The sequence below is a fragment of the Sceloporus undulatus genome, chromosome 3 (assembly GCF_019175285.1).
Source record: "Sceloporus undulatus isolate JIND9_A2432 ecotype Alabama chromosome 3, SceUnd_v1.1, whole genome shotgun sequence".
Taxonomy (NCBI): Eukaryota; Metazoa; Chordata; class Lepidosauria; order Squamata; family Phrynosomatidae; genus Sceloporus; species Sceloporus undulatus.
The window spans coordinates 141,888,813-141,909,849 of NC_056524.1; the positions used below are offsets into that span (position 1 = coordinate 141,888,813).

Below are 21,037 nucleotides of genomic sequence, written 5' to 3' on the forward strand. Positions count from 1 at the left end.
CACAAGAACTAAAAGCAAGGTTATGAACAATCTCATATCTGATGTACTGGATGTTGTTTGGGTGCTTCTAACCTCATCCATATGTCAAGGGAGGCTTGGAGGTAGGAGTTAAGTGGAGGCAGAGAAAGGAGTTATTTTCATGTGGAGGAGGAAGGCAGCACTGGAAATATGTGTGAAGGGATAGAGATTTTGTCAGGCGAGTGGCTAGCAATTTTATCAGGTCTCTTGTTATTCCAGATCAATGCAGATACTGCACTTTCTTGTGCAATTTTTGGTGGCCTCTGTCCTTCCTCTTCCACTGCCTGCTTCTCCCACCCTCGTGGATCCATTTCTTCGGATATCCTGACTGAATGATATTTCCCAGTATCCCCAGACTTTCCCAGTTCCCACTCTCCCCCTGCACATTTTCCATCTATGCATCTTCTCTATAGCAGCTGTAGTTTTCCTTGAGAGTTAGCTGTTTATTTATTTATTTATTTTAAATGTCTATTCCATGCTTTAGTAGCAAAACTTAGTTCCAGCTTAGTGTACATAGGTCAACAAGAAAATACAGTAAAATAGCAATCCACAAATGAGAGAGATAAACATAACGCATTAACCACCCAAAGCTGTAATTGCTATAAACCAGTTCAAGTGTCTGGGCAAATAAGAATGTTTCAGTCTAATGCCTGAACGAATGCAGCATTGCCAACAGGTGAATATCCTTGTTCATTAAGGTGTCATAAAACTTATTCCCCGTTATTATTTATACGCTCAGAGAGTAGAAAGGCTTGTGGGACTTTCAGCCTCAGACAGAATGAAACCTGACTATCCTTGGATGCTACTATGCTCCTTGACTTGCATGCATTCCTAAAACTCCTTATAGGACAAAATAGGCATATCTGAATATGAAACAGATGGTTTTTTTTTAATTTTGAACTATTTTAATATGGAGAAACTATATATTTTTAGAAGTATCTTTAGCTCCAAGCATCCTATTTTCATTAAAACTGGTGCAGCACTAGCTACTGTGGAGTAAACGAATACAATTCAGAGAAGCAAGAAGCACAAGAATGGTACTCTATCAGTAGACCTTAAATGGGAATAATGTTGTCCAAAACACACAAAAGCATGCTTGTTTTAATTTATAAAACACTGTAGAAATGATTGTAGATGTGAAATTGTTCTCTTTTACCTACACCATATCTTGGACTTGCTCTTACCTATTCAAGAACACTCTGATGCTAACAGTTCAAATTTCTCTCATTTCTCCCCAAAGAGACAACACTCCTGCTATTGCTATCTGTCTAGTCTATCATTGGTTATACAAGACAAATGTTCAATGTATGAACAGCCAGATGCCCTGTATATCCTGCCTGATTTATTGAACTCTAGCTATTGTCTATGCCTAAAAACTCAAATTAGCTGGCTGCAGACTATGGCCTGACCTTCATTCTTAGCCTGCAGCTGTAGACATCTGCTGACTGCTGCAGAAGCCACTGGGTCTCTAGATAAGTTGAGAATAAAAGATGAGATTGTGGAAATAAAAGCAGCACAAACTTTCAAGCAAATGATCACTTAAGACAGTTCAAAAGAGGGATAGCTGTTCATTCTGTCTACAATTGCATCCCATTTAAACCTCCAAACTTGTTTCCAAAGTCTGTACAACCTGTTCAGCCAAAGGAAACGGTTGGGGCAAAAGAAATGTGTGCAAAGCAAAATCTCTCCAACTGCTCTGAACTCTCTTAAAAACTGATGTCTGTGGGGTTAGTCAGATGGTGAAACTAATCCAGGTAGAATCTGGGTTGAATCTTTGTTGTGCACATACATTTTGAATGCATTTGATTAAGTTTTTTTTGGGGGGGGGGGGGCTGCCAAAAACTGCACTTAATCAATATCAGATTTCCTCCTGAGTTTTTCTAAAAGATACGGATTCTCAGCTGTGTGAATAAATAATGTGAATAGACCCGGGATAAACTGGGATAAAACTCTGCATGCCTTGAATCTGCTTCGAATATATTCACATCATTGGACTCCATTTTTATTTGAGTGCTAACATGTGTGAGCAACCCTGGCATGGATGCAGTTCCACAGTGTGAGCAACAAACCCAGAATGCGTGAGATTATTTGCATAATTGCACTAAAAACAACAATATATGAATGACCCCTGTGACTTCTTTACCTACAAAATAGCCTGACTAAACTCAGTAAGAGCCTTATCCCACTCAGAAACAAGATTTAAAAGTAGAGAAAACCCTGCAAATGCGGGATGATTTTCAGATGCATTTCTGCCAAACAAAAATAATGTGAAAATAAAGTGAATGGGAAGTGGACAAAAATGGCACCTTTTTAATTTCAGGAACTTCTGTTTTTGTCCACTTTCCATTCGCTTTATTTCTGAGTTATTTCTGTTTGGGAGAAACATCATTTCAAAAACCTCCTGCATTTATGGTTCCCCCCCCCCCTTTTAGGATTTGCCTAGTGTGATAAGGGCCTAAGCTTTATTTTTGAATAAATACATGTGAAATTGCAGCAGTTGAATAACAAGATCTACAAACTGCATATTTTATTTTATGCTTTGGAGTTGGGCCAAAAAAGGTATTACTACTTGTGGATTTTGGATACCATCTGAAGGTTTGTTGAAAGGGAACTATGTACTTGACTGTGAAAGATACAAAAATGCTGAACAGAGTTGAATTTGTATGTCCAATAAACCAAGATTAAAGTGCAACTTCTTTAACTCCACTGAGATGGTATTCAACATTTCACCATTTGTATAATGTCTGCTTGCACCCAAGGTTTTATACATGCTTTTAGGGCATTTAATGAGCTTTATACTGCCCTCTAAAAGTACCAGATCCTGTCTGATCTTGGAAGCTGAGCAGGGCCAACTCTGGTTAGTACTTGGATGGGAGACCACTAACAAATACCAGGTGCTGTAGGCTATATTTCAGAGGAAGGAACTGGAAAAACCACCTTTGCGTATTCCTTACCTACAGATTTCATGGGGTTGCCACAAGACCACAGGAGACTTGAAGGCACACACATTACATGTAGCTCTGGTAACTGCAGGTTGGCTGATTACAAATTTGAAGGACAAAGTAACCCTTAGGTTGATCTGTATTCTTTAAGTTTATGCCCATGCCATTGTTATTTACAGCACATAGTGTATTTACAACATAATCTCTTTCAAGGTTTTATGCACTGTGTTCTGTTCTACTTGTTAAATGCAGAGGTGTGCTTAAAATTCTTGAAGTTATTATTTGATAGGATTACCTATGAGTCGAATCCCTTAAAACTGGACTCCATATGTGTATGTATGGGTGTGTGTGTGTGTGTGTGTGTGTGTGTGAAACTGGTTGGGAATAAGTAATCCACAACTCCAAAACTTGTTGCATTTTTAAGTCTATCAGCTGAGAAAGTTGACAAAACTTTCAGACAAATATGATGCACACACAGGCTGTCTACATATTCTGTACTTGGAGCAGGAGGCCATATATATATAGTATTTCTACAAAGTGAAGTCAAAGGCTTTCATGGTGGGCATCCATAGTTTTTTGTGGGTTTTCCAGGCTATGTGGCCATGTTCTAGAAGAGTTTCTTCCTGACATTTCGCCAGCATCTGAAGATTCTCTAAAGATGCCAGCCACAGATGCTGGCGAAACATCAAGAATAAACTCTTCTAGAACATGGCCACATAGCCCGAAAAACCCACAAAAAACTATTTCTGCAAACATTTCTAAATGACTTTTATGTTACCAATTGCAATGTAATAACCTACCTACATAGCTATCTGTACTAATTGGCCAATAGCAATTCTAAAGACATTTACTCCTGGTAGAATGATGATTCACCAAACTGTTTTACAGATACAGCATCCAGAAAACTAGTTCGAGTGTGACTCTCCTCCCACCCGTATGTGTATACACACTGCTAGCTTTTGGATTGATTTCAGTGAGGTCTGTATTTGTATGCCTCTTATTGGAGTGTATTATTCACACAGATTGCATAGAGACGAGGCCATAATCTGTCCTTATCTATACGCATAAACTGCTCATGGAATGGAAACCTCTACACCTGAGATGGGAATTGTGTTGCTCACCAGATGTTCTGCAACTGCAGCTCCCAGCATTCCTCATCTTTGGCTATGCAGGCTGAAAGTTTGCTGGTACTTGTAGATTAACAACATTTGGAGGGCCACATCATTCTCACCCCAAACCCCTGGTAAAACCAAGAGATCAAGCTACTCAATGTGTTCTGAATAAAATGAAAAAGAGGTTTGATTTCCTCCTTTTGAGTACAATCCAACACCCACTTAGCTGAGAGTAAGTAAACAGCTGTACTCACTAAGCCTTGCATCTGAGCAGACATCTGTAGAGGACTGTGCCTTGTTTGTATTGTCAGTGTCAGCTTATCTACAAGCCACTCAGTCAAAAAAGAGCCATGCAGAATACCCTTCACAGACCATATGCCAATTCAATTCAATTCCTTTTGCTGCCACTGTTTACTCCCATCTCTTCTAGAAATAAGATGCTGGGATCCTCCGAAAATATGATCCCCAAGGAGACAAAAGGCTTAAGTGGAATGAGAAAGTTAATGAAAATGTGAATAGCTTCTTAATGTCTCTAGGGATGCTTAGGCTAAGAGACCTCCTTATGTCGAACCAAGACCCTTTGGAAACCTTGGACAAAATAGTCCAATAAATCTGGCCTGTTTTGGTAAGCACTAATCCCATATGCTCTTCCAACAAGTATAATCATGGTTGGTTTGACAGCCAATGTGCCTTTCAGAAGCGCATCTTAGCAAGATCTATAAAGAAGCTAAGAGAGGAAGATTCCTCAGAGAGTTATATGTGTTATATTCATCATTGAGGGAGAATAAAAACTTACTTAGGGCAAAAAAATAGAACTCACATGACAGGCTTGGTTGGACTTAGGTCAGACCCTCGTGGAGAAGAACTCCCCAAGATTTTGGTCCCTAGTGAATAAAGAACTAGAAATCCTCAAGGGATTACCACTAATCAGATCACCTCCTCTCAATGGCAAGATCATTTTTCTGTTCTCTTTTCCCATCCTTACCATGATATAACACAGAGTCCCTTTACAAGATTGAATACTCTTCACAGTGTTTTTATAACTTCAGAGATGGGTCTCTTTCTTCCCTGTCTCTTTGTGTTATTGAACGGGGACCTGGAGTATCACTGCTTCTGAAACTTCCTATCAATTTCAAAAGCCTGGAGGTTGGAGACAGGACTGCTGCTTGAGGAAAAACAAGCCTAAAGCCCACTTAGACTCATGGAGCAAGTTTCACAGTTCTTTGGATCCTGGCCAGTAAATGTGCAACTTGAAAGCCATCAGAAATCTTCACATGGTGTAGTTTATGTACATATTTTCTTATAATGCAAAACAACATCCTGGGAACAAATGAAAGGTAGAATTCAGTTTTCCAAGGCCGACTGTAATGGGATAATGAGGAGGGAAGATTTTGTTATTTGATGGTTGTTGTTTTAAATTCATAATGTTAGTTACTTTTTTTCCAAGACGGCCTCACATCTTTGTCTGAGTTCCTGCCATTTTAGTGCTTCCTTTTAAATAAAAAAAATGGGAAACTGAAAGAGAAAGAGTGAATTCTCTGGTTAAGTATAAAGAAATGCATTCAAGGCACACAATACAAAATTGGATCCAAGCTTTTCCAGGCTGTTTAAATTGTGTAAGTAAAAAAGGAAGAAAGCAGGCGAAAGAAGTTAAATTCTGGCAACGAGAGAGAGAATAACCTAAAACGAGCCAGGGTATTAATAGCAGCATTTAAAACACTGGAGTTGAACTTGAATTAACATGGTCACATATGTGGTATGCCTGCTATCTGCTTATAGTAAATTGTCCTCTAAGACACATTTAACTGGACATAGTGTGGATGTGTTACTTGTTAGTACACATACACAGGATTGAATTCTACTTCTTTTGGTCACAGAGCACATAAAGAGAGGGCCGTATTCTTCCTTACAATCCTACCCATGTATTGAGATCTGCTGTGGGGGACACTTTTCTCTCTGTCCCGCCATTCTCTCAGATACATCTGTTGGGAACACGACAGAAGGCCTTCTCACTGGCTGCTCCAAACAGAAAATGTAGATGATGCCTTCTTATAACAAATGACAAAACATTCAAAAACAAGAGATACAGCAGTAATGGGAAACTTCAACCACTTCGGGTTTTTTTGGAAGCTAAACTCTGCCAGAAATGTAAAGTCCAACAGATTTCTTAGTTGCTTTGTTTACAATTTCCTTGTCCAGAAAATATATGAAGCAACAAAGGAATTGTTTTTTTTGGTGTGGATTTCACCCTAATCAATGGAAATGAACTAGTCAACTAGTTAAGATTTCATTCTAGCTGATGGATATGATCTACAAATCCTAGAGCAGGAGTAACCATGAGATTTATCATACAAAGGAAAAGGGAAGTCAACTGTAGTGAAATACAAACTCTGGACTTAAAGAAAACTGATTTCTATAAGTATGAGTTCCTATGGTCAGAAATGCTCAAAGGGAAGGGACTTCATGGTGCATGGAAGCTTCTAGATATTGGAGGCCTAACTGCAAATAAATCCAATGAGGAAGAAAAATGGGAGGTGTCTAAAGAAATCAGGATGGCTATACAAAGAGGTTTCAGATGATTTAAAAGACATATGTAAAGATGGTCCTCCGTTTTCATGGGGGATCCATTCCGGACCCCCCCCCATAGAGGTTCGCGCATATTCAAGCCTCATAGGCTTGAATGGGGCATGCCCCTGTGCATGAGGTCCAGGTGCGCACACCATTAAAAATATCAGAGGTAACCCACCCAGATATTCAAGGCTGTGGATCTCAGATCCCTGAGTTAGGAGGGCCGACAGTATAAGAAATAGAAGTGTGTGTGTGTGGGGATAACCAAAGAGGAATAAACAAATACAATAGCTAGTACTTCTGGGGGGGGGGGGAATCAGAAAAGCTCAGGCCTGCTAAACAGGGTAAAAATAAAAAGAGTAGGGGAGCTGGCTATGTTTGGAGCAAGAGGAAGAAAGAAATGATGGGGTCACTGCATAGAGAAGAAGGTGGAAATGGTAAGAGGGAAATACCAGTCAAGATATTCTTCGCCTCAGTCTTTGAGCAACAAGAAAACAGTGCTCCAACTGGTGAAAAACAAGCAAGTGATGCAGTAAGTGGACTTCTGCTCTCAATAAGCAAAGGAATAGTAAAGAAACACCTAGCTGCCCTAAATGAATCAAAATCTCCAGGGCCAGATGAACTGCATCTAAACCTACTAAAGGAATTGGCAGATGTAATATTAGAGCCAATGTTGAGCATCTTTGGGAATTCTTGGGAAATATGACAAGTCCCAACTGGCTGAAGAAGAGTGAATGTTGTTCCCATCTTCAAAGAGGCAGAAGGGAGGACCTGAACAATTACTGATTAGTAAAATTGACAACAATACCAGAAAAGGTTCTAGAATGGATTATTAAACAGTCAATCTGGGCATACTTAGAAAGGAATGCTGCAATTACTAAGGGTCAGCATGGGTTTCTTAAAAACATGCCAAACCAATCTGTAGATTTTTCCTCTATAATATTTCCAAAATCCGTCCATATCTCTCTGCTTCTACTGTAAAGACTTTGGTCCATGTCCTAGTGGTCTCTCAACTTGACTACTGCAACCTTCTCTTGGCAGGGCTTCCTCTCTCACACATCCACCCATTGATTTCTGTTCAGCATTCAGCTGCTCGTATTATCTCACTCGCTCGCTGGTATGACCATGTCTCCCCTCTGTTGTCATCTCTTCACTGGCTCCCCTTTCCCTTCCGCAAGCTTCTCCTGCTCACCTTTAAAGCCCTGCATGAGCTGGCCCCTCCCTATCTCTCTGAACTACTTTCTCCCTACATCCCCATTCGTTCCTTCCGTTCTGGTAGCCAAAGTCTCCTGTCCCAGCCCAGGATTTCCATGGCCCCGTCCCGGATTCATCCCTTCTTGCTTGCTGCCCCTCACTCCTGGAACCTCCTCCCCTTACAAGCACGACTCAACATGTCTCTAAACAGCTTCAAAGCTGAGTTAAAGACCATATTGTTTAGGGAAGTGTTCCCAGGGAGTCTGTGATTGTGTCCTGGTTGTTCAGATGCTTGACTCAGTAGTGGATATTGCTGTTTTAACTTGTTTCACATGATGTTTTTTATTTGTTGCTTTAACTTTTAGATTGTACACCATAGGCAGGATTTTATATTCTTGATTTTACTTGGTTTTGTACAGTGCCGTGTAGATTTACGGCGCTTTATAAATAAAGTTAATAATAATAATAATAATAATAACAACAACAACAACAACAACAACAACAAGGACTCTGTATTGTCTTGCCAGTTATTTTCTAGATCAGATGCTAGAAAGGACTCTGGGGCTGGGTACATAACTGTGCCACACAGGAATTACAGTGGGCCTTCTACATTCTCTGGGATTAGGGGCACAGGACCCCTGTGAAAGTGGAAAAACTGCAAATAAAAAAAATACTTTCCTCTCTACGAATTTCTAGGACTTCCAGTGCTGTCAAAATTTGCTGGAAGTTGACCAAAGAATTGTACTGGAAGACCTACAACTGCCTAAAGAAGTGTTTTCTCTATCAACAACAACAACAACAACAACAATAATATATTTATTTATTTGTATCCCGCCCAATCAATGAGGAATCTGGGTGGCTAACAACAGTGGAAGTACAAGAAAAATACAATAAAAAGCAAACGAATCTCTTCCCAGCCCCCCAGCGATATAAAACAGACAATAACAATAAGCAATATCAATACAGTGGCAATCAATAGGAAAACATAACAATGTTACAAGTCAAACAAGGTTCATAGAAAATCCATTCCTCAAGCCCTCTAGGGATCTCTAGGTCCTCCAGTGCAACTCCATGGTCAATTTCCAGTAGTGTCACGCTGGAGAACCTACAGATTCGTAGAAAGAAGATATTAATCAAATCTACGAATATTCAAATCCACAAAAATCAAAGCCACAAATATAGGGGGCCAACTGTACTATGGTTCTGTGAAAATCAGTTACATAATTAAATTCTCACACAAGCTTAAGGTTTCCTTAGGTGTCTCTGTATGATTTATTGCTTGTGCCTTGACGCTTTCTAACAACTCTCTCCTTTGGAAGCATCATTCTTTCTTATTTCTCTACTTATTTCTCCAGATTTAGAGACACCAGTTTCTGTTCTGCTACCTGTTGCAACTCATGAATCATACTTCTCTGCATGCATAATGCATTCCTGCTTTGAACTTGTTTCCTTTTTGGAGGAAAATGTATCCAAATCAATGACTAAATCTGAAGCACCTATTGGTGGGGGTCACGGACTCTTTCGGGACTATGGAGGGAGTCTATACCACAATATAATTTAAAAGTACAGGTAACTGGATACCAAAGTACAATGTCTGTTTTATTTCTGAAAAAAGAGTGCCTCAGCTATTTTGGAGAAGAAAAACCTCAGCAATAGAAGTAATAATGTTCGGGTACTCGCCACAGCAGCTTAGGATGCTCATAGTGCTTCACATCCTTTACATAAATTCCAACAATAACCTTCTAAATTAGAATAATATTGCTGGCCCCACAGATCCAGCTGGTGGCTCTGCATTTTGGAGGAGGCTGAAATACAATGGCTTGCCCACAGTTATCTAGAAACTTAATAGCAGAGGCCTGCCTGCTTCACACACCATCATTAGCTGCTCCACTATAGTTTGAAATATCTGCTTGAAGTGTTTGTCCTTACAATTACAACCCTTTCAGTGTACATTTGGATATTCACTCCTAGGTGTCCGTTCCATTCAGTGTAAAAACGAGGAAATGGGATATACAATGTTGGTTAATCTTTCTCTAACTACAGTATTGTTTAAGAAAAAAATCACTGGCCTGAAGTCAGTTTCTATCTCTCATAGGAGCCATGCTATGGGAAAAAATGTGAAATAACTATTCTGCTTAGTTGTTTTGCACTAAGCCTGCTTTGCCTTACAGTGTGTTTAGCCAATAAGTGAAGTCTCATAACTATGACTGACATTTTAATAGCAGCCTTTACTCTGCTTTGATGCATTCTCCTTTTCATTCCAATGGCTATATTGCCTTTTGTCGAATCTCTGCAACAAGCTCTGCAACAGACCTCATCTAGACTTCCTTCCCAAACTGTAGCATTAATCCAGGGAACTGGAAGAGGATGGGTCAAGTTTATAGTTATAATTCTCTCTCTCTCTCTCTCTCTCTCTATCTATCTATCTATCTATCTATATGTCAAAGGTGTGAGACTTCACTTTTCGGCGAAACACCTTAAAAGAACAGCAGTCTAGTTTCTTGCAAAACAACTGAACAAAATAGTCACAGCACATTTTGTTTCATGTCTTGAGCTCTGACAAAAATTAGAAATTTGCTTTTAAAAAAAAACTCAGGAAGGAATTGAATCCATGACAGCTAATCATACAAATGAGTATGAGGTGGCACACCTGAATTCTGAGAAATGTGGCAACTTTATGGCCAGATACATGAAAATTTGTGACAATAAACAGATATCTGAAACTCTGTGGAGGGTGGAGCAGCTTGGGTGAGAAGGAGTATCCAGCAGGGGAACAGTTACTGATCATCTCCCGGTGTAGTTAACCTACTTAACTCTCCTCCTCAGAAACCACTTCCAGAGTTAAAGTACATGTCCGGTATATGACTTATGTCAGGTCTCATCATTTATTCCCCTGGAGATAAATATAGATCTTTGGGGCTTACTCTGTCAGAACTTCTTAGATAAGATTTCAAAACACATGACTTGCAATTTCATCCTTTTCCTGTATCGGCATGCTATCTGTATTTGAAGCATTGTTAGGCAAGTTTACTGAAAACCAGATATCAGAAGCAACAAGTTGAAGTAACACAGTAACCTGTAATGAGTTGTCTTTTCAGTAACAAGGAAACGATGGAGTTCTATTTCTGAAGTACTATGATGTGCCTTACGTTCACTGGTAATGAGCAATGTATTTGTGTGACTTTTAGAAGAGCATTTTTAGAAACATTTTGACAGGCAAGTTTGTGCCATTCCCTTTTACGCATAAAATGGCACAGAAGGGTGCCATTGTATCTGAAAGGTGTTATTGGGGCTGGGTGGGGATGCAAAAATGTGAAGAGATGAAGCATATCAGTGGCGAAAGCATAACTGTACTGGTTTTTAACAGCCTTCTTCCAAACTGGCACCTTCCAGATGTGTTTTCCCACCACACCCAATCATCAATCAGATTGTGAAATTTGTACACATCTGGTAAGTGCCAGGTTAGGGAGGGAAACTTAAAATCCTTAATGTGCTTTGGAGGAACACAAACAAAATGGGGCACTGGTGATCAATGCTATCAACTATTATATGTCAGTCTCTGTCTGAAACGTATAGTTTCTAATATTCTAATAAATAAAGATTCATTCATTCATTCATATTAAAACAAACAGCTAAAATTATTTAAAATGGATTTAATGTTTGAGCTGACTATCCACTATCATAGTGTGTCAAACGTTTTCTAATGTCTGCTGAAAAATCTCATGATAACAGGATACTTCTTTTGCAGATCAGATAACAGTCTCTTTTACTTGGAGCCTCAAGATAGTCTCAGAATGTTCTGGTCCTATAAAAGATTATGGAAAGAACTCATCAGAGCCGACTGTGGAGAGACCATTAGAAACTTGGGTCAATTTTACTATATTCTGTTTTACTCCAGAAGTAAATATGAATCATGGTGCATAAAAAGCATGAGCTGAAAATAAATGGGAAGCACGCACTGTCCCAGAAAACAAATAAACAGCAGCAGTTTCACATTTAATTCTTTCTGCACTGTTTCTGAGGCAACACTAAAGTGTTTCTGCATGGATCAAAATGGGTAAGGCAATTTCATCACACCCATCTATGCTGCTGAAAAATATTTCGAGCTTCAGGAACCTCCTCATCAGTCAGCAAGAAAAGGTAATTTAATATGCATTTAAGAACAGCTATAGCAAACACATCCAATGCTGTACTTTGTACATCAAATGATGTACTTAGCTAGTAAGATATTACTGGAATGAGCTAATCTCTCTCCATCTCATTGTTCTTGATATGACGACATCGTTTGATATGATGAAAATGCTAAAAAAAATTAAAATCTGACCTAATTGAGCACAATATTAGCATAGTTGTGTCAAACTTTTTTCAGCTCATGCAATAAAGCCTCAGTATTTGATATAAGTGAAGACATAAATCTACAACAAATAAAAATGTCCAAGCCTCTGTAAAATGGAGCTAAATGTTGGTTCTTAGATATTATAAAGCCTATGTAGGTACAATCAAGCCATTTCTCCTCTATAAGCATATAACATCATATCATTTTGTTCAGAACATCCCTGCTCCCATATTCCTTTTTACCTGTGGAAAACATGAATGCCAGCCATATATCCAGTATAACATCTAGTAAGTTTCTATGTATCATCCATAACTCAGGACCATCGAGCTCAAGGCTATCAAGAAGACATGTATGTAATGGTAAAAATTAGTTTAATGTTGCTTCTGAGTTCAATGTTCTCCCCTTTCCTTTCGTTCTCAAAATGGGGACAGTGGAAACCTTCACTTCTTCATTACCTATTGTTTACACCTCAACCTTAGACTGTGGTTACTTTTAACTATGGTTTGTTGAACAAGTTAGCTTCTTAAACCTTAGTTTGAAGTTGTGTTGTTTCAACAAACAACAATTATGAACATCCATGTCTAACCTTGTTTTCTAAAACTAAAAATATGTGACTAATCTAATATGAAGAGGAAAGCATCATAATAACTTGTAGCTGAGGCAGGTACTTTCATTCCGCCACAAAAGGTATGTGTGGAGGGAGATGATACTATATTCAACAAACTTAACTACAGTATTAAACCCAGAACTATTGTGGGTTTTTTTCTTAGCATGCATTTTTGTGATAAATAATAAATGAACAAATAAAATAAGAGACACTAAAAATCCAAAACTCCACTGTATTAACACAATGGCTCTTCATATAATAGATAAACCTTCACCCTTACCCTCTGCTTCTGTTGTGCAATTGAGCAAATGAGTAGCACCTATTCATTACATTAATTAGGATCTGGGAAACTGCAATAGAAAGATTATATATATGATAACATCCACAGAGGAAGGATTAACACTAAAACTTGATGTACTACAAATCTTGGCTACAGATGTTAAGCTATTATGGATGGAATAACAACTGTGACATAAGTTGTGACAATAGGTTCTGTTATTGTATAGTGTAACAGGCTGATTTTAGATAAAGAAAACAAAGTCTTTATTAAAAACAACAGAAAGGATGTGTGCCTTTTGAGCATACATGTTTTGATTATTAATAAGTTTATCAAGTTGCTCTTTTTTTCTAGTACATCAAAAAATGAGTTATCTTTTCCTTACAATTAAGTATTTACAGGATAGTTAGTAAATACAAGACTGCCTTCCTAGATCGAACCAAGCAATCTATGTAGCCTAACATCCTGTTTCCAACAGTCATCAACCTGCTGCCTCTAGGAAGTCCACAAGCAGAAGACATGGAGACAACACTCTTCGCACATTGTCTGGCCTCCCCACCATGGGATGTGTATAGTTAATAGCCACTGACTGATACATGCCTCCTTCATAACATTGTTCATACCCCTGTAAGAACATCTTAAGCTAGTGGTCATTACTACAACCTTTGGCAATAAAAGGTCTTGTGGTACCTTAAAGACCAACACATGTTTTGTTATTTTTATTGCAACAGTTTGGAAACGGTTACAACACTAATCTTCTTAGTTTTTTGTGGGTTTTTCAGGCTATGTGACCATGTTCTAGAAGAGTTTATTCCTGACGTTTCACCAGCATCTGTGGCTGGCATCTTCAGAGAATGCTGGCATAGAAGAAAGCTGAACACACACACACACACACACACACACACACAATATGAGCCTGGGTAGACAGGAATGATTTCCATGTTAATCTGTGTATTGTTCTGTTGTTGATGCCAGGGCCTCAGGGCAACAGAACAACACACAGATTAACATGGAAATCATTCCTGCCTACCCACGGTCACATTGTGTGTGTGTGTGTGTGTGTGTACATACATACAGCTCTCTTCTATGCCAACATTCTCTGAAGATGCCAGCCACAGATGCTGGCGAAATGTATCTGGCAAACCAGCAAAGATGTGCCCTCATCCTGGGCAGTTCTCTGAGTAGACTGATTTCCAGGACAACCAAAGTTTTCTTAATTCCCTACTGAGCCAGAAACTGGATTTAAAGTTATCCATATAATTGACACTCATTTAAAAACACCTGAGGTTGAACAGCCAGTCATGTTCCAGTAATTTAATAAAGAACTAAATATTAGGCACTAGTTGGAAATTATCCAACACCTGTTAGTTCAAAAAAAGCATTCAATAAATTTATTACTGATTCCTTAAAGCTCTTCAAATTCCTTACCTATATGCCTTATACATCAGTTTAGCCAATGTTAATCCCCCCCATATTTGAGCAATACATCTGCTGTTTAACCCCCATTTTTTGCTCTTTCCTCAGCACTGTCATTTAATCATCCTGGCATCCTCTTGGACTTGCTTCTACCTTTTATTAGTCTGTGGTATATATTTTGTCTGGATCTCTGTCATAGTGGTTTTAATAATCCCTAAACTTTCTAATGGGGTTTAACTATCCTCTTAAGTTTTATTTAATCTTCTCATTTTTGAAAAAAAAAATACTCTTCTGAAATTAAATATGTCTGTAGGCAACTATTGTTATGACTTTAAGGCAGTCTTCCAGCTATATGATAAATCTGATAATTTTATGGTCAATATTCTTAAGTGGTTTGGCAACTATTGTATCTTTAACCAGATGTTCTGCACCTATTAGTATTAAGATAATAGTCACTTTCCCGCTTGTCTGCCCTGTGACTAACCATTCTATTCTAAAGCACACTTGTTTATTTAAAAATACCATCTCTCCATAGAAACATGAATGTCAGTTTACTCAGTGAGTTCAAGGGTAGTTGAATTCCTCAACTTTATTCTTTTCTCTATCTTAAAGGTGTTTTAAAACTAGCATTTCCCAGGGAATTTGCTTTAGCAGCACTTCAGTGTTGCTCCTCTTTCCATTCCATCAGCTTCACCCTTTACCATGTGTGGTCCTCCCCACACCCAACAAACTTATTTACTTGTCATGCAAGCTTCTGTGAGCCCAGAAGGTAACCAAAGATTTTTAAAACTGATGTGGCAAGTGGGAAATAATGGAGTGCATTTGCTTATAATTCATCCCTTCTCTAGATAAATTATACAGCTTACAGTTTAAGGGAGAAAATTCCCATACTAGTAATAAATGCACAACTGGAGGAAAGTAAATTTGGACAGTATATTATTGCCAGAGACTCAGGCTACCTTCAGGGTTCCTGTACACCTGGCAGCGTAGCACACATGTTGCTATGTTGCTGCTTCCTCAGCTCAGAAGACTATAGTGATACTCAAACATACCTAACAGCCACAATAATCCAACACAAAGTTGGGTCCACTGAAAGAAATAGGCTTAGGTGTGTCTAGCTCTGCATCAAACTGTGGTCCAAATCTTGGTGAAAGATTTGGAACAAGTGCAACCTAGTGAAACACTGAAGTTTATTGCACCGGGGATAAAACGTTCCCCGATGCGTTACACTGTGCACGTGCGGGGGCACGCATGGAGCATGATGGGAACCAGATGGGGCCCAGAACAATAATTTACTACATGGCGGAATGCCGCTGCCACCGCCGAACATTCCCATCGTGTTCCCATTGAGTTCCAGGGAATGCCATTTCTGGGGATGGTTTCAAAGCGATAACCTTCACTGTTAATGCATATTTTGGCAGCCACGTCCATAATAAACAGAAAACCTAGCACAGAATAGACAAAGGCTTTTCTTCATATTCTGGATAACCTGTGTTCTAAACACATTTTTTTCATGAAAGAAATAGTAAGATGTAGCTATTAGAGGGTTGGACTGGGGCAGGGAGCAAGTGGCAGGGAAAAGCTGGCTTACCTCCAGGTTTTCCCAGTTCGTGGAGAGAACCCTCTGACCACACCACCAACTCCCACAGTGGCCCAATAACTGACATGCAATCCATCATCCCTCCTGCTTCAAGGAAGGACCTACCAAAACAGAACATTCACAGCTATATGTCATACTGCATCATTATTTTTCCCCAGTTTGTCACAAGTGCATGCACACATGGTCACAGATGCTCTGCCAATAGATGTTGATAACCCCCCTGTCCCACCCAGCCAGCAGGCCATTGGATGCCCTGCACACCCAGTTGCTCAATTGAGTATCTGCCCACACAGCTCATTCGTGTGCCCAGTGACACAATGGCACTGCACCATCATGGTGCCTCCCTGTACATGCCCTCTTTCTCACCTGTCCCTCCATGCCCCCCCCCCCCCAGCTTGACTGGCCAGTTTGTTAACGTCTTTATGAAATCCATTGTACTGTTAATAATCTGACATACTTGACATCATTTAACTCCATGAGGTATACAATGGGTTGGTAGTGCAACTGCCCATTTGTCTGCTTGTGCAATTGATTCACAGGTGGCTACCAAAAACAACAACAACAATAATAATAATTTGTTTTATTTATATACCGCTATTCCAAAGATCATAGCGGTGAACAGCAAGTAAGCTAATTAGCAAGTAAGCCATCAATGGTACTGGTGGCTTGCCCTGCGCAGGGTGCTTGCTCTTCACCACTTCTGAACTGATGCACAAGCAGCATGCTCTGTTTTGGAGTGGTGCAAATGAGGTTGTTTTTTTTGCTCTGGTGTTTAGCCTCAGAGTGTGGCTTGGTTCTGTTTTCCTCCTGTTTCAGGCATGTGTATCATCTGAACAGGTAGATTTCATAGCAATGCGGGGCTGTTTCTTTTAGCCCACATAGGCAGTCACTGGGATATGAGAGATCCCAAGTAATTTTCTGTTAACCTGACATAACTCATAGGGTTCTTGTGAGAGTTAAAAAAAAAAAAAAAGGGGGGGGGAGGAGATGGAAAGTAAATAAGGAAAGATGGAAAGTAAATAACTACTCCTCCTCCAGCTTAAAAAAATTGCATATAAAAAATCAAGGAAGAAAGTAAGGACAAACAATTGTAAAGCAGAAATACAGTATTGTTTTGGACATATTCTCTGGTAGTGCAAACTCAGCATTAGTGACCCATTTTTCAATGCAGTATTGAATAATATAAATACTATCATCAGACATGCATAAATTGAACTCTGTTGAAAGGTCTGATGTAATTAGTAATTAGCAGAATTTGTTCCAGTGAATAGTTTTACTGACCATATTTTTCAGGCTAAAAGTGGTGCCTTTGATTCTGTTTTTTTCTGCTGCTTTCCTAAAAGAGGAAGATGGACAGGATGTTTGACCGGTGAGCCTCTAACTGTGGCATTTCTCCTTACTTTCTGACTTGTTGGGAGGCATTACTTTCAATACCTCATTGATACACTCCCAGCTGTTTAAGAGTCTTGTTATATGATGACAAAGAAGAAATGGCAAAAAAAATCTTAGGATGACAAACAAGTAAACCAGAAGCTTATAACTTTCTCCTAGCTGATAACACGGATTAACTGCTCTAAAAAAAGTGCCAGTCCTTTTTGACATTATTGGGAGACCTTAGAAATTGAGACAAATTGACAAACTGAAAGAAAGCTAGGAAGTCAATACTGTAGAGTAATCAGATGGATTTAATTCTTATCTAAGTAGTATTCAAAGAGATAGTCATATCAGTCTGTTTCAGCATAAAAAGGCATAAAGTAGCACATTAGACACTAACTGATACATTAAAGATGCTACCGTATGGCTTTTTCACATAGCTGGAGATAATTATGATGGCGGTAGTAGTAGTGTGGTGATGATTTAATCAACTTTCTAAAACCAAAACAATTCTGATGACTTGCAGAAAAATTCAAACCAAAAGTGGTGCTATGTTCTGATATGTCAGTAAGGCACTAGGCCTGACATTTTCTGCAAGATGCAAAGAGTGCTGCTGAAGACAGTATTAGATTCTCTAAATATGTGGTCCTTTGAATGTGGGAAGAGTTTCTTCCAGGACAGCAGATCTGCAAAGTCAGCTAGATGAGAATGTGGTGAGCATGCAACCCAGACGACAAGCACTGAAGTTGCATGTCACAACAGAGTAAATTTCTGTAGCATATCCCAGGCACTCTTGATGTTTGGTTCTTCCTCAAAGTTTTCTCAAATAATTTGTCAGTTGAAAGAGAGGGCCCTGCTCAGGCAAATATTTGGAGGCATTTCTAGACAACCATTTTGATAAGATTAGCAACATTTCTCCAGGGAGTTTTGTACACTGCTGTTTATAAAACATTAAAATGTCACGGGGTGACAACCTGGTGAGGAGCCCTGACAGAGCCAGAAAAGATTAGGAAGATGGGTAGGAAATCGACAAGGTAGGATTTTTCTATTACAAAAACTTATTGCTTCCTGTGAAAAAGATTACATGTTAACAGAACTAAGGTGGAATACTGAAGTTTATGTACTGTACAGCATTAAGGTGGTTTGAAAGCATTCAGTTAAAAACTACTCCAGCTCTTGGGGCAAGCTCTGAAACAAACAAAACCAACTGTTCATCCAAGTTCATTTTTAATAGAAAAGATGCTACAGATTAAATATGAAATGCACCCAGAAATATACCTGTTGAATATGTTAAATAAGATATTCCCAAATATAGAAAGAAGGCATTGGAGAGTTCTTTTGTATTTAATAACTGCTGCAAAATTGACAATAGCCCAGTATTGGAAAAGCTTAGAAACACCAAAAATAAATGAATGGTTACTTAAATTAACAGATATGATAGAAATGGACAAATTGACGGCATGTTTAAAACACAAGGTGAGAAATGAATGGTCGGGAATAGTTGAATTTTGTAAAGAAAGATGGAAATAAGAGCAGGAATCCATATTGTGATAAAATATTTATGTGTAAACTGACTGTTAACAAAAGCTTACTGATGATTGATCCTAGGAAATGTTACCACTACAAATGGATAATCAATGTTGAAATTCTGATGTAATGTGTGCGTTACTTGAGGGGAGGAGGATGTTACATTACTATAATTAAAATGGAGGATTTTGCTCCAATTATGTGGAATGAAACCCTCTGATAAGTAAAATTATGTGTTTATTTGTTGTTTTTATTTTATAAAAAAATTAATAAAACAAACTAGCTATTCATCACTTTTTCAGAATGCCTGCATGGCTTAGGTCCAAGTGATTTGAAAGAAAATATCTTCCTGTATGAGCTTACCTCTGAGATCTTTGGGGGAGGCCCTTCGCTTGGTCATATCACCTTCACAGATACATCTATTAGGCACATGGAGAACAGCCTTTCTGGTGGCTGCCCCTAGGCTCTAGAGGTCCCTCTCAGAGGAGGCTAAACTAGCTCCCTCCCAGTTGCTCTTTCTTCATCAAGTGAAAACTTTTCAGTTGCAGCAGACGTTTAAAAATTGGCTGCTAGGACGTTTCACAGCATTTTATCTTTTCCTTTCAAGGTGTTTTATCTGTTGTCTTTTAAATGGAGTTGTTTTAAATTCTATCCGTAGCTTGACTACATTTTAACAATAACACCGTTGTATGTTTTTAGTTATGTTTTTGTGTGTGCATTTATCTGTATTTATTTTAAACTTTGTAAGCTACACTAAAGGGAAGATCATCCAAGCTACTGTACTCCCCATCGCTATGTATGGATGTCAGTGAAGAAAGCTGAGAGAAAGACAATAAACTTATTGGAGATGTGGTGCTGGAGAAGAGTGCTGAGGGTACTGTGGGTGGCCAAGAAGACAAGCAAATGGGTTCTAGAACAGATCAAGCCTGAACGCCCCCTGGAAGCCAGGATGACAAAATTGAGGCGCACAAAGTGAGGCTGTTGTATTTTGGCCATATCCATGAGAAGGCATGCCGTCATTAGAAAAGACATTAATGGTTAGGAAATGTATAAAGGGCAGTAGAAAGAGAGAAAGACCACTTTGACAGCATGGTTGGACTCAATCATTAGCAGGCCCACGTAGACTGATGATGAGGTTTAGTCTTGGAGATGTCTCCTCAGCCACAGGGTCAGTCATAAATAATACTAGAATAATAATAATAATAATAATGAATAATAAATAACAGTTGTTCTATTCTTATTCCCGGCTCCTTCCTGAGATCAGGGCGGTTCTCTACAGCAAACAAGTTAAAACATTCGTGACATAAAAACATTAAAAATACAAAGTATCAAAAACCATCTACACACAATAAAATAACCAGGCAAAAAAAAAAAAAAAGCCCCATAGCCCAACCTCTTGGCCACGAAAAGAGGAGGGTAGGCCCCACAGGATCATTTTCAATCTGGGGAATGCCTGTTGGAACAGGGAAAGGTTTTTCAGGTCCTTCCTGGAATTGGGCCCGGAGTGGTTTGGTTTCAGTCGCAGCGGACGCTTCAGTGGGCAGCGTATTCCAAAGGGCTGGTGAAGCAGCAGTGGAAAATGTCCTACCATGTGGTGGAGGAATAATCTCACCCATAGGCACACTCATGTAATGTGCTGCCCAGATGTTCTGCAGGGTGCGTAGGCAGATTGGGGTACGGGGAGAGATGGCAGTCCTTTAGAGGTATCACTGGGCCCAAGCCATTTCAGGGCTTCTAGGTATAGTATTACCAACGCCTTATACTGAGACCTGGAAGCGAAATGGCGCAGCCACATGGGAGATAGCTTTAAGTTACCGGTTGTTATAGTGGCTGGTCCTGGAGGACAGCCAGTGACCCAGCCTGGCTGGCCATGTGTCTGCCCACCATTGTTGCAGCTTGCCGAGGTTTGGTATAAGGGTTGCCCCCATGTAGAGTACATTGCAGAAGAAATGCCAGTCTCCGCGAGGTTACCAGAGCATGTACAACAGTGGTTCTAGGTTCCTCTGCTGGGCCAGGTAATGGGTGCAAGCATGGGGCGACATAAGCCGAAGCGTGATAACAGGTGC

General features: G+C 39.4%; 1 protein-coding gene and 1 long non-coding RNA gene across 2 annotated transcripts in view; both read right to left on the minus strand.

Moving 5' to 3' along the window:
* The window catches only part of ATOH8 (atonal bHLH transcription factor 8), a 43,513-nt gene that overhangs the window by 12,895 nt on the left and 9,581 nt on the right, over nt 1-21,037 (minus strand).
* Nucleotides 10,341-19,882, minus strand: LOC121925737. The gene is made up of 3 exons (XR_006102945.1): nt 17,352-19,882; nt 16,062-16,171; nt 10,341-11,639 (listed from the first exon to the last, which is right to left on the minus strand). It is a non-coding gene; the product is annotated as an uncharacterized LOC121925737 (long non-coding RNA).